At 44.1% G+C, this 15120-nt stretch overlaps 1 protein-coding gene across 6 annotated transcripts in view; it reads right to left on the bottom strand.

Annotated features, from left to right (window-relative positions):
• Positions 1-15120, bottom strand: part of LOC148016733 (uncharacterized) — a 144519-nt gene that overhangs the window by 63155 nt on the left and 66244 nt on the right. Inside the window, exon 6 of one of the 6 annotated variants that reach the window (XR_015688037.1) lies at positions 9604-9709. The exons of the other annotated variants lie outside the window; for them this stretch is intronic. The gene's annotated coding sequence lies outside the window, so the exon portion shown is untranslated. The remainder of the gene's footprint in view (positions 1-9603; positions 9710-15120) is intronic. 6 annotated transcript variants of the gene reach the window in all.

Genomic DNA, 15120 nt, shown 5'->3' with positions numbered 1-15120 from the left:
TATAGAAACCACGTGGGTCAACAAATATCTCCTCGATACAATCAACCTGAAGAAGAGATCTCAACCACTGATGGATGTGCTGTCTTCTCTCTCTCTCTCTCTCTCTCTCTCTCGCTCTTTTTTCGTAAAAGGTAATTGTATTAATTACGAAAAAAGGTACAAGTTTACATGATTACAAGATACACGATGGCTGTAAACCATCGTGTGTCAACTGTCAGTACAAAACCCGGACAACGGTACACAAGTCATGGCAAAGACACAGTGGAAATTGCCAAATGCCAAGGAAGTAAGTCTTCCCAAGGGAGCAAGTCAGAGTGCCGAAGGAGATCTATCTGCCAAAGCAAAAGGCCTTTAAGCCTGGCAATGTGTCTGGGAACATTAGATGCCGAATCAAAAAGAAAGGCATTCCGAGTGGTCCAGTTGTGCCAGCATCCCCAGTATCTAAGAAAATGGAACAAGATCTTCATATGAAATTGTGCCGGTGTGGGGTATTTTGGGCGTATAAAAACCCAATCGAAAGGGCTCATCGAGAAACCAACCACAACTCGCCAAACCGCTGACAAAAACGATCAGATTTTCTTCGCAATAGGGCAAGAGATAAATCGATGACGGGCCGATTCCACAGTAGTGGTGCAGAAGAAACAATTGCCATTAGAGATTCGACGCTTGGAAAGGGCCGAGGCAAGAGGAAGACCACCAATCATTATCCTCCAAAGAAAGACCTTGCATTTGAAAGGAGTCTTGTTCACCCAGCCCTCCATCACAGTTGCCTTCCACCATGATTGAGATTTCCGTAGCCCCCATACCGTATTGGCTTTAGTGACCAGCCATTGATGATCTTTAATCAGAAGATGGTACACCTGGTTAGCCGAGGCCTTTTCCAAATTCAACCGGCTTGCCAGGACCCACTCCTGCCAAGGGCAATCCACAGCAAGGGCAGGAAAGGGTTCCCTGCTCTGGAGGACTAACAAAAGCTGTTCCCACAGATTGTGGTATCCCCGAGGGATTCGGAAAAGTCGCCTGGCAGTACGAAAGGATATGAAGACATTACGACTGGCAAGGGTGGCATCTGCAACAGAAGTCAATCCCAAACGGGCCATGCGGTTAAATTTTGGCCGGAGCTCCTGTTTGCCTTCCCATGAAAGTAATCTCGAGGCTGCCAACAATTCCACTTGAAAAGAGTTAGTATGTAAGCGGGCCTCCGCTGGATGCCAACTAGCCTTCTGGAGAACCATTTGCCAGGAGCCAACCAAGTGAACAAGCAGGGATGAACAAGGACTCGAAAATCGAGAGTCTGCATTAAGAACATGCCACCAGGAGCTTCTAATCTGTGTATTACCATGCAGAAGCCCACGATCCTCAAGAAAATAACGGGCTATCACGGCCCACGGGTGATGCTCCACACACATGGCACGAAAAAGGGACCAACGAAGAGCCAGCATATGAGTTTCCGCATCCAAAATGGCCCCCCCGCCCAGACGCTTGGGAGTACATGTATGCGACCATGAAATCCACGAAATACCTGCCTGCAATGAATCCTTCTTCCATAACATGAAACGAATGGGCCACGTGAGAGCATTCAAAGTGGTAGGAGTCCAGGGCAGCAATGGCAAGAAATATGTAAGCATTGGCAGCATAATTATCTGAGCCACTTTGAGGCGAACATGGAAGGGCCAAGCTTGCGACTTCCAATAAAGAAACTTCGCTGCCAATTTCTGTGAAATCCACTGTAGCAGTTGTTTTGGCCGAACATCAACCCCCAAAGGATACCCAAGATGCCTGACAATGGAACCACGGGGAATAACCTGGCCCTGCCAGCCCAGTGACTGTAAATCGGGCTCCGTGCAACTGAGAATAGCTGATTTGGAAGTATTGATGCGCAGACCAGACGCCTGACCAAAGAGCGTCCAAACATCTAATGCTTTGCGAATATTGTCCTTGTCCGCATGTAGAATCATAAAGCTGTCATCAGCCAACGATTGACTAATGAAGTGCTGACCAAAAGGAAGAGACAATCCGGCCAATTGAGCAGAAGCTACCATGGAGGATAACATCGAAAGAACCGGATGAGTCGCCAAGGCAAAGAAGAGAGGGCTCAGAGGACAACCCTGTCTCACAGAGCGTGCAAGGACAAAGGGTGCTGTAACACCACCATTTAGCATAGCTCGCGAAGAAGCCGCAGCACTAATGGTGTAGATCAAGCGGGACATCCGAGTGCCAAAGCCCATGGTAGACATGAGTTCTGCAAACGAAGGACCAGTCTAAGTAGTCAAAAGCCTTTTCCAGGTCCAATTGGACCAATACCACTTCCTAATTAGAGTGCCTTGCATAGTCAATCGCCATTTGTACATTTAAGATATTATGCAGAATGTTACGACCCTTAATGAAACCATATTGGAGAGGATGCACAATGGCTGGAAGATGCTTGTGGAGCCGATTCGCCAGTACTTTGGAAAAGATTTTATACATCGAGCCCATCAACGAGATTGGTCTCCAATGTTGCAACAGTGACGGCCAAGGAACCTTTGGAAGCAATTTGATAAGCCCATTTTTCCATGAGGAAGGCATGAACCCTGTTTCCCAAACCTGCTGAAACATAGCCGTCAATGGCTTCACCAGTTGGGTAGCGGAACTCTCAAAGAATTCATTGGTGAGGCCATCCCAACCGGGACTCTTATCCTTAGGCAGGTGCAACAAAACATCCATAACCTCCTCCTCACAAATATCTGTCTCCAAAGTAGTTTGCAGCTCATGTGGAACCTGATCGCGGACCATATCATAGAAGACTGAACGTGCATGCGCAACCTGCTCAGAAGGCGGCTGAGAAGAACCAAGAAGACAATGGTCTGAGGGTCAGTGACCATTTGACCTTCTGAATTCTGGAGCCTAGTCATATTTTCTCGAGCAGGAGAGGCATGCAGGGCGCGAAAGAACTTATGAGTTTGACAAGCACTATCTTGTAAATTCTCAATCAAATTGTGCAACTTGGCCTTCTGATAGGATTTCAACTGAAACTCTTTAATCAGGTTAGTCAAACGCATTGCTAGTGACAGCAGAAATTCATCATCTGGAGTGTCCACCAGCAGCGAGCGAACCAAAGCCAGTAAGTCCTCCGCTGCATGTCGACGCCGCCGGCAAAGAAAGGCATGGTGGATCCCGTATTGTCGAGCAATTCGCTGCACATTTGAGAGCAATCGTTCAAAGGAAGCAGTGCCCTCCAAGGCGAAATCCAATAAGAATCTATCGATCACTTGCTGCATATAACCTTGAAAGAGTGGATGCTTCAAATAAGAGGAGTTAAAACGTAAAGGGAGTCTATCCAGCAATTTCATAAAAGGAGCAATGGGTTGTGCAAGCATCTCCAGCTGGAGAGGGAAATGGTCCGACAAGGCATATTGCTGCAAGACTGTCATTTCCAGCATCTCAAGAAGAAAATCATCATCCTGCATAATGTACATGCGATCCAATCGCGACCATGTAGTTGCATACTGCGCCGAGTGAAAGGTAAACCCCGTAGCAGAAGGGTGTAGCCAGGACCACAGGTCTTGCTTAAGTACAGCAAGAGCAAAGTCATGCCATACCCGACTTTCTGGAGCGTCCATCACCGAATGCCGTGAAGTGGACTGTGAAGAATCAACACACATATTAAAATCTCCCATCAAAAAACCTCGCCTGCCAAGTGACAAGGAGGTCTTCAAGGTATTCCAAAGATCCCGACGGGGTAAAGGGTCATTCGGAGCGTATAGGCCCAGCAACCAGAAGATCTCTCCTTCAAATAAAACTTCAACCACCACAAAGCGGCCATGTACATCATTTTTAATAAGAACCGGTTGATATTTCTCATGCACAATCATAAGCACACCAGAATAATGCCCGGCGTGTGTCCCCGCATAAAACAGACGAAAACCATGGCAATCCACCACTTTTCTAGCTTCACTATGACTCTTGTGCTCTACTGCACACAAGACATCCCGCTGATTCTCATGTAATATAGTCCACATGGCATGTTGTTTATGGCGAGAACAAATACCTCGCACATTCCACGTGGCTATCTTCATGTATATGCAAAGAGAAGATCAGGAACGAGGCACCACTTGCCTCGATTTAACCTTTTCTGTAAGAATATCAAGGACACCCTCATCCAAAAAATCTGCTAACACAGCAAAAGAGTTCTGACGGCCAGCTTTAGAGGTAGACGGAATATCCACTGTCTTGGGGATGGAACGGGGATAACGATGATCCCATGGTGTAATCACATTCCCTCGCGAATCAAAAGCCAACTTAGCAGGTGGACCCTTTGGCCCGGCGGTATAGACTGTCCTGGTAGACTGGTTACGGGGAGCAGAAGAAACCATAGTACGCGCAGCGTGCTCAGAATACGACATTTCTTTCCTGCGCATATACGTGCGCATGGAATCTTGTGAAACATTAGGCCTAGGAGCGGTCAGGCCAGCATCAACCTTTTTACCTTTTTTGGAACGTGCCTCTACCCAGTCAGTGCCATGGGAATCCAAACCCGAAACTGGATATTTACCTTTATCTAGAACTTTAGGAGGATGGGTTGCGTCCTGTGATGGAGCATCAAGGACCATGTCTTCCATAGGCAGCATAGCATGCTCAGCATCTGACGCCGGTTGCTTCTCTGGGCATTCAGCCATAAAATGCCCCAATTGTCTACATGAAAAACAGTGTCCTGCAAAGTTTGCCCATTTCAAACGAAAGTGCAAAGGATGCATACCAGAGCAATTAATACGAAGCCAAGCAGGCCTTTTCCTAGCAGTGTCCCATAACATACATAAACAGTTGCGATTCATGGTCCTTAAGCTTGGGGGCACTAGCACAGTTCCCACAGCGGCCATGGCATCCTTTAACAAAGGCCAATAGACAGCCGGGCAATTTTCCACTTCAACCCACACCGGGCATTCATGTTGGAGCAAGCGCTGAAAGTCTGCCATTGGGCGCCATGGCACAACATGGACCAAACGGCGATCAAAGAACAAAGGTAGTTTAGACAGCAGATCAGCTCGATGCGTTTCAGATTTCAACAGCACCTCATAGAAGCCTCGAGGCCCAACAAAAATTTCCTCAACACACTCTCCCTGTAGTAAATGGTGCAGCCACTGGCGAATATGGGAAAGCACTGGAATCCTGCCAGTGAAGAAGAGAATAACCGCCCGTTCATAAAACACCGAAAAAGAACGCAAAACAGTTTTCGGGTCCACCGTGGCTTCCAGAACAACTTCAGTTCCAGAATCCGAAAAAGCTTCATGATTATGCTGGACATACTCGCCAAGCAGAGTGTTGGCAAACTCCAGCAAATGTTCCCAGTCAATGTCCTGAGAATCCACAGAGTCAGAGGCAACCTGAGCATACGAACGTTCCTGATGACCCATTGTCTCTCCGGGCATATGCTTGGAAAGCTTGCCCGCAGGCTCAAAGTCAGGAGCCGGAGGCATCTCCTCTATACAAGGAACCATATCCTCCGGTTCCTCTGTATTCGAATCCGGACCAAGGGCTGCCACCGTTTGGTCGATAAAAGCCATATCCAGACCAGCCATGCTTCTCTCTTCTGTTACAAACCACTAATTCGCGCCGAGGCGAAGAAGAAATCTACGTACCTTGCTCTGTCACACTTGATCTGTTACCTGAGCTGAGACGGGATGACAACAAAGGTGAAGGGGCAGGTCACATAGCCACCATCAAGCAGGGCCCAGAGAGGACGGCAACTGCTCTGCAGATTCCGATGTCGGCTGATGGGAGTAGGCCAGGCCGTGGCGAAAGCGCGAACAGCAAGGCGCTACAGGCGCGGGCAGCGAGGCGAAATCTTGGGCACGGCAGACGGGCGTAGGTGGGCTGCAACCACGACGGGACAGACAACTGGGCGAAACCCTAGTCGCAGCAGGCGGCGTGGGCAGAGAAAGCACAGGGCGTCGAAGGCCCCAGCCGTAAGCGGGGAAGAACACGCAGAAGAACACGCAGCCTGTCCCGCACGCTCCTGTGGCGAGCGGAACGGCTAGTGGCGGACAGCGGGGCCCAGGTCAGGCGGCGTCTCTCTCTCTCTCTCTCTCTCTCTCTCTCTCTCTCTCTCTCTCTCTCTCTCTCTCTCTCTCTCCCCGTGATGGGCTGTTTATGTTAATTACAAAAAAAATTACAAGAAAACAAGATTACAAAGTGGCTCTAGGCCATCATATATAAACCAGTTACAATGGATTCAACAAATAGAAAAGGAGAGTGTACAAGAGGTAGCCCGGGACTGAACGACACACAAGATCAAGAGTGTGGACGAGATTTGGTGGCATGGATCTGGGCCATCGAGGATTAGCCTCTCAAGAGGAAGGCCCATCTACGGGATGAGAAGTAGAACTTGGGTACTTGCAATCCCATGGACTAATTCCTAACGTCAAAGAACGGCAGTACAGCTTTAGGGTGAACACGACAATAGAGAGTGTATGGTCATAGCTCGACACTTGGTAGATAGAAAAGTAAGATACCAAGAAGAAAGTAGAACCCTTAGGTTTTAGGGTTGTGTAAGTGACTTAAAGTGCATTTACACACAGATGTGTGTAATGTGCGGCAAGTGACCAAAATGTGTAACATAAATAAGTGCGTTCACACGCAGATATTTGTAATGTGTGGTAAGTGACCAAAATGAGAAACATAAAAACACAAATGAAAAATAATGTGACTGGGGAAAAAAACCTTTCTTATGGAGACTAAAAAGATCCCCAGTACCCTACGTGTGGATCATTGACACTCTTGTGTGAGTGTAGGCGTGACCAAAACCCAACAAACCCCCTTGGAGTGATAAGTGATCAGCATATAAAGATCATTCACCAAAGGAGAGAAAATTTAAAGCATTGCGAAATGCTTCAAATTTGTCACAAGCAAGAGCTTTGGTGAAGATGTCTACCACACTGTTGTTGGTAGGACAATAGATAAGGCTCATATCCCCTGCATATAGCCTCTCTCTGACAAAGTGATAATGTATCTCAATGTGTTTCATGCATGTATGAAACACTGGGTTCCGTGTCACTGCAATGGCACTCTGACTGTCAGTAAACAAAGGAGTAGGCTCCATGGCAGATACATCAAGATCAGCCAACAAACGTCTCAGCTATACACATTCAACAGTAGCAGTGAAAGCTGCCTTGTATTTAGTGACAAGAATCAAAATCTCCAACCCAATCAAAATCACTGTAAGCATGTAACTGCAACAAATCCCCCCTCCCCCCCCCCCCCGGCATAAAGCAATCCAAGAGACTAGTGCCTTGTAAGTAATGGAAAACGCACTTCACAACTTGCGACTATGACATGCATGGACTGTGCATATATTTGCTCAAGGCTGAAACTACAAATTGAATATCTGGCCTTGTGTTGCATAAATAAATAAGGCATCCAACTGCTAGAGCATATGTATGAATGTCAAACATATCACTATCATCATGCAAAGACACCTTAAGTTCATTCTCCATCAATGTGCTTACTAGCTTGCAATCTTGGAAGCCAAATCTCTCAAGAAGTTTACCAATATATCTGGACTGTGACAATCCAATCCCTCTAGTATCATGAATAAATTGAATGCCCAAATAGTAATACAAAGATCCCAAATCTGACATATCAAAATTTTGCTAAATTTTTTTCTTAAATGCTTATATTTGACCAGCATGTGGCCCTGTGAGCAGACAAACATCCACATACAGACAAATGACCAGCAAGGATCCCCCCTCTTTGCATACGTAAAGAGTAGACTCTGATGGGCTGTTAATGAGCCCTTGGTTGAGTAAGAAGGCATCAATTTTGGCATACCAAGCTCGTGGAGCTTGTTTCAAACCATACAAAGCCTTTATCAGCTTGCATACCAAGTGTTAAGATCTAACTGCAAACCCCATGGACTGCTGAACATACACTTGTTCCTCAAGTTCCCCATGTAAAAATGCAATTTTAATGTCAAGCTAGTGCACAATCCAACCATAATAGGCAGCCAATGCAACCATACACCTGATCATAGTCATGCAAGATGTAGGAGCAAATGTTTATTCCCATAATCAATACCTTTATTTTGTGCATAGCCTTTTGCCACAAGCCTGGTCTTGTACTTATCAATGGATCCATCTACTTTTTATTTCAGCTTATGAACCCATTTCGTACCAATGGCTTTCTTTCCAGCAACGATGTAACTAAATCCCATGTTTGATTCTTCATGATAGAATCATATTCAGCTTGCATTGTTGTCATCCAATGCACACTCTGTTGTGCATCCTCAAAAAAAAAACAGGCTCATCATCATCAAGTGTGTTTGCTGCCATAACAAATTCCATAGTATTAGCATGATCATGCAAACGTGTTTATCTTGGAGTACGACTAGCAAGAGGAGCATCCAAATGACTATCTTGTAGAGTCTGCAAGTACCATCTAGGTATACGTCTAGCCTCCTAATTATGTACATGCTCTTGATGAGCCAATTATTCAACATCTTCTTGAATATTCAGATCAGCCATAGGCTGAATTTCTGCATTGTTTAATGGAGCAATTGGCTGAACATTTTGTTCATTTAATGAAGCTCAAGCTATATCACCAAAAGTAGGCAACAACCCTTCAAACACATCTTTTGCAACCTGATATGTGCCATAACCAGCAAGAAATAATTCTGATTTTTTATCAAAAATCACATCTCTATTGTTGAAAACTTTCTTGGAAACAAGATCGTACAATCTGTACCCTTGGCTTTCACTACTGAACCCCACAAATATGCATTTGACAACCTTATTGTCCAACTTTTTCTCAATGCTTTGGGAATATGAGCACATGCAAGATACCCAAAAGTACAAAAGTGACCAATTGAAGGTTTACAGCTGTTCCAAGCCTCAAAAGGCGTTATATTTTTCAATGCTTTAGTAAGGCACCTATTCAAAATGTGACAAGCACACATAACTGCTTCCATCCAAAATACATGTGGCAATTTCTTAGCCTTCAACGTATATCTAGCCATCTCCATGAGTGACCGGATTTTCCTTTCTGAACCCCATTCTACTATGGAGTATATGCAGTAGAAAATTGATGTGCAATGCCTTTTTGCTTCAAAAAAGCATTCAGCAAGGAAGACGTATATTCCCCTCTCAGTCCAAATAGAGTGTCTTAATTTGACAGCAATATTGATTTTCCACAAGTGCAGTAAAGGCCAAAAATGCATCATACACTTCTGACTTTTTAAACAATGAATAAACCCAATAAAAACATGTAAAGTAATCAATGAAGGTGACAAAGTAATAACATCCATCCAATGACTTTGTCTGCATCGGTCCACATACATCTGAATGAACAATCTACAACCTGGCCATAGCTCTAAAAGCAACATCACAAGGTCACAAATGTGCTCAAGAGGTCTCTCCAAGAGAGGGAAGCCTTACAGCACCTGATTACACCGCATAAACATCAAACTGCTATAATTCACATGCCCCATACGAGAATGTCATAACTTTGCCTATGACATAGCAGGAGTAAGAGTAGATGCCAAATAAACTGACTAATCAACTGAGTGATCATCTAACTCATAAAGTCCATAACATAATGTGCTAGTGAGTACCAAAGTTAAGAATTCCTTACCCCTGACCATGCATTTATCATCATCAAAGTTGACTTGCATTCCACATTTTGCTAAAGAAAAAATGAACAGCAAATTCTTCTTTATCCCTGGCACATATAAAGCATCCTGCAAACAAAGAGTAGAGCCATCAAGGGCTTTCAAAATAATCTCTCCAACACCACCAATAGGATAAGATGCATTGTTGGCACATTGCACTAATTTGTCAACAAGAGCTGCAACAATAAAAGTAAACAAATCATTGCGGAATGTGCTTAGAAGCACCACTGTCAAAAAACCAAGTGCTAACATCCTCTATAGAGCTAAATACTCTATTTTCCCAAGAAGAATCATAATTGCAAATATAAAAACGATAGTCACGGTCACCGAACGATGCGGACTCTGTAGTAGTAGCAGTAGAAGGTGCATTTAAAACTGACATCCCAGACTCCTTTTTCTCCTTGGCAATGCATTTCTTGTATTCTGTGATATAATGACCTGGCTTTTTAAAGTAATGGCACTTGCCCTTCTTGGCTTATGTGTCCCCTTGCTTCTTATTATATTGTGGACTTCCAAAACTTCCAGAACTCTGCAGAGCATAGTTTTTATCAGGCGCATCTGATTGCCCAATTACGTTTACATCAATGAATCTCCAAGTTCTTCACCTCCAATGGTTGAAATGGCTGCGATTTTTTTAGAGAACTTGAGAGATTGCTGGAGAGAGAGAGAGAGAGAAAAAAAAAATCAATAACCAGCATTAATTTTGGGGTAGAATTTATTTTCGAAGGAGAAAAATTAAAGGCCAATCCCCAAGCAAACTAAGGGGAAAATTGCTTTGAAAGCTTGTTGGTTGCAATGGACAAGAAGATGCATTGAAGTTTCAAGGAGATCAAGTTGGATCTCCAAGTACTTCAATCTTTAGCAATACAAGTTAAAGAAATGTTGCAGGTGCCAATTTTGGTGCCAATAAGGTATCCATTGTCCAAGAGTAAATTGTAATATTTGCATTGGCATTTTTGTGAATTTTATGCATGCTATAATTAGTGCTTAGTTAGGTTATTAACCACCCTTTCAAAGAATGAAGGTTGGTTTCACATATAGCCCACATGGACCTCACCTTGACAGCCGCTCCCTACAAAGATATGCTTTTACAAAGACCATTATTTGAGGACTACAACACACAACTTCATTGCGAGACCAAAATATTTGGATATATACACATCACATGAGATGTGGGTAACCATTGGCCAGTTTAGGGTCATATCTCATGTGCTTGAGATCAAGACAAGGAGAGCAGCTCATATGCCCCATGCAGAGTAGATCTATAGATTGTGTCAAATGGAGATAGAGAGCAAGGAGCACTATGTATACAACTATAGGGCCTACAATATGGTTCCTCGCAAATACCCCCCACTTTTCATGAATGACATTTCTCTCAAATTTTTCATGGAGTCACCAAATCAACGTTGATTAGCCCAGTACTTCATCAAGATTCAAAGGCTTCGTACATCACTATTACACGATAGAACGACACATAGGGGAGACAAGCCATCATAGCTTACTAGCTTCTTCCAGACGATGACCACACACAGTATCGGCACAAAGGGGGGTGACAATCCAAAGAGCTGAGGAGATCAAAGCAACACGCCGACCACAAAAACTGAAGTTCTAGACACAGAGACTAACGTAGATAAAAATGAGAGAGATTCTGTCACGAGGATGTGAAAATTTGATGCTTTGCTTATGTTTAATTGACATTTGATTAAAGGATTAATCAAATGTGCAATTAAAAGATGCACATGTGAGGTGCAAGCTACTTTTTCACAGTTGAAGGCCGAAGGACCCTGTGAAAAAGATGGGTGCCAAAGGCAAAAGTTGTAACAAGTTACACTTGTTAGATTCTAGGTGAATTTTGGTGTCAATTTGCCCCTAGGACCATTAATTGGCTATTAAGTGCCAGTGGTAACACTAGGGACTAGGCATTAATGAATGGATTAATGCTTGTCCAAGGGTCAATTAATGCATGGGACTACTTTGGGTTGCAAATGGCCTAGCCAATTAATTTTTGGATGGGCAAGGTCAATTTTCTAGGCATGGATTAAGGGCTGAATTAATTAAATGACTGGAAATTGCTAAAAATGGATTAAGAAAGCTGCCACTTGGCAAAACTTTCCCATGCAAGTGGGGGAAAGGCTAAATAGGGCTGAAGGAAGAGGGAAATCTCGTTTTTTCATTTTGGAGCTGTTGCTGCCAGCTTTTGGGGCCATTTCCCAGCCATTGGAGACCATTTTGGTGATGGAGATTGCATATCCTTGACCTTGGGAAGCTGGCAATTGCTGTTGATGCACTTTCTCCTGAAGATCACAATCTCTGATGCTCCTATTGTTGTTGGAGCATCCGTTTGGGGCTGGTACAACAGAGCAGTAAGTGATTTTGATCAGTTCTTTGCGACAAATTTCAGAATTTTCTCTCTCTACAGCATTCTCTCATCTCCTTCAACCTATGCTTAGCCATTCTCAGCAATTCTCAGCCATTTGGAGGAGATTTCAGCCATTTTTGGTGGGCTGATCTGTAATTTCTGCAGTAAACCCTAATTTACAGCAGAAATTAGGGTTTAGCAGCCACCTTGGGATCTGTGCCAGAGATTGAAGGCTCAAAGGACTGAAATCAACAGGTGATAATTGAAGATTATCAAGGGAATTCAGGAGCCAGCCCATCCCGAATTGATTTGGGGCAGCATTTAGCCAGCCAAGGGTCAAATTGGAGAAAAAGTCCTGGGTGAATCAAGGGGCAAATGACCCAAAAGGCTTGCTGGTCATTTATGACAGCAAGAGCAATTGGTTAGCAAGAGGAGATTGAAGAATCTCGAGTTGTACTCCTTCCAATTGAATGAAAGCTAAAGAAATACCGCAAGGGCCGCCAATTTTGGGGCCAACAGGGTGTCTACTGTCCAAGAATGTTATGGTAAAGTGTGTATTTCATTTTATGTGCATTTATTTAATGCTGTAATTAACTCTTAAATCAGGTTATCACCACCCATTCCAAGAAGGAAGGCTGGTTTCAGATTCCCCTACACCATGGCCAGTACTTGGTAGAGTTGGGAGATCGCACCAGATACTACCACTACACCATCTCCTCAAGGATGTATGGCATACTCTACCCCCTTGATCCCCACTAGATGGAGTTAGCAAATTCATGGATTCCCCCACTATCTCTCCACTATATTAGCATTATGCTATATTGTATACCTTTGTAGTTTATCTAGACATTGTATATCAGCATCACAGATCACATCTTGCCATGCCAGATGATATATTGAAATGTCACACTTTGATACTCAATGATAATCATAATTGTACATGGTTATGTCTCATAGGCCGATTTTGGCCTCAATAGACGTTAATCTCTCTCTTTTTTTTGTAAAAGGCAATTGTATTAATTACAAAAAAAGTACAAGATTACAACTTACAAGATGGCTCTAGGCCATTGTGCATAAAATCAGAGACATCACGGTGAAGGTACAAGGGAAGTAGAGAGACTAAAGGGGGGCACAAGAAAAGTGCAGTATGCCAAGTAAGCAAATCCTATCTAGGGAGGATATTAATTAACTCAATCAAGTCTAGCTACCAATGAAGAAGCCCTTTCAAGCGGGCTACATGACTCTACAAGCCCAATGAAGCATCAAAGATGAATCCATTTATCATCATCCATATATGCCAACAACCCCAAAAGCGCAAGAAAGAAAAGAGCACTTTCATATCCAACTACACAAGGTCTGCAAACTTGGGATATCCAAAGACCCAGACCTTTGAGAGCATCAATAGACCAACCACTCATAACCAAATGACCGATAGTAGTAACCAAACCTTCCTCACGACCAAGCAAGTAAGAAACCGACGGTAGGAGGTTTCAACCAACATCTGACAAAAAAAACACCAACTATTTGAAATCCTTCGCTTGAAGAGTGTAGAGTCAAGGGGAAGTGCACCAATCAACATTCGCCAAATGAAAACCTTGGATCGAAAATGCATTTTGTTAAGTTATCTTGTCATCACCACAAATTTCCACCATGCTTGGTCACCGACTACTACAGGCGCCTTTTCCAGCAGGAGACAGCCTCAGCTAGAGGACAGCGATGTAGGCAGCTGGTTTGGGACCATATCCCGTCCCTAGTCATAGAGGAGATAGGATGCTCCCTCCTAGCTCTCTTCACAGAAAAGGAACTAGAGGAGGCTTTCCATACACAGGACGAGCAGAAATGCCCAGGAGAGGATGGCTTCTCTAAGGATTTCTTCACTACCTACTGGGAGGTGGTGAAGGACCCCCTATTGATGGCCTTCCAGGAGATTTTCACTTCAGGACAAATGCCAGGGAGTCTTTCAGCGGGCCTCATCAGTCTTCTCCCCGAAGGGGAAGACCGGCTAGAGCTTTCCCAATGGAGATCGATCACCTTATTGTCAGTGGCCTATAAGGCACTGGCCGCCTTGTACTTCCAGACATCATTCATGACACACAGACAAGCTTTGTCTAGGATAGGAGCATCCTAGACAATGTATTCACCTTCTTTAAGGCGACAAAGTGGGCTCAACACAGTGGACACGGACTGGCTATACTACTCTTGGATTTCGAGAAAACTGTGGTAGCCTTGGAGGACATGAAAGTAGCATCGACCAATCTAAAGGACATAACAGCCCACTAACAAATAGAAGAGCATCAGCAACAATGACAAGTCCCAAGCATGCTATCCTATTCAACATCGGAATTTGTTCCTCTTTGCCTTATCAAGAGAGCAATTTCGAAATTGCCAGCACTTCCCCTCTCAGGAGTTAGCCACCCCCCGATCCGAAGGTGGATGCCAAGAAGATTTAGCAAGGACCGATCCCCAAAATTGAACCAAATGATTCAACAATATAGAAGACTTTAGAGCCTAGAGTTTCCATACTTAATACCTTGACTCTCAAGGAAACAACTGGCAATCAAGGACCAAGGTTGCCTCCCCTCAGACAAGGTTTGGAACTGTGACCAAGGAAGCACAATCATACGTGTCGCCAAATCCAAAACACCCCCACCACACATTCTTTTGGGAGTGCAAACATGGTGCCAGGAGATCCTAGAGATACCCATCCAAGTAGTATCTTTCTTCCAAAGCAAAAACCGGATGGGTTTAATGATTTTTTGTAAATAAGACTTTGGCCAAGGAAGCAAGGGAAGGTAATATAAAATCATCGGTATCATGATATTAATGCTTTGGGCAAAACCTCCACTCCCAAAGGATAGCCCAAGTGCCTGAAAATAGAGTCTTTAAGCACCACCTCGTTTGCCAGCCCAAGGCCTAGAGATCACTCTTCGTGCAACTTATAAGGACTGCCATAGATGCATTAATGTGTAGTCTTGAGGCAAGGGTGAATAAGTCCCGTGTGGCCATCGATGTTTGTATGTTATCCACATCAGCCTTAAGAAACATGAAGGTGTCGTCCACCAAGGCCTGACCCACCAACTGTTCCTACGAAGGGAGAGAGAGTCCAACCACCTTACCATTG

Source organism: Lygodium microphyllum, chromosome 23 (assembly GCF_053477565.2).
Source record: "Lygodium microphyllum isolate KBCC chromosome 23, Lygodium_microphyllum_v1.1.10, whole genome shotgun sequence".
NCBI lineage: Eukaryota > Viridiplantae > Streptophyta > Polypodiopsida > Schizaeales > Lygodiaceae > Lygodium > Lygodium microphyllum.
This window is presented reverse-complemented; position numbering and strand designations above follow the sequence as displayed.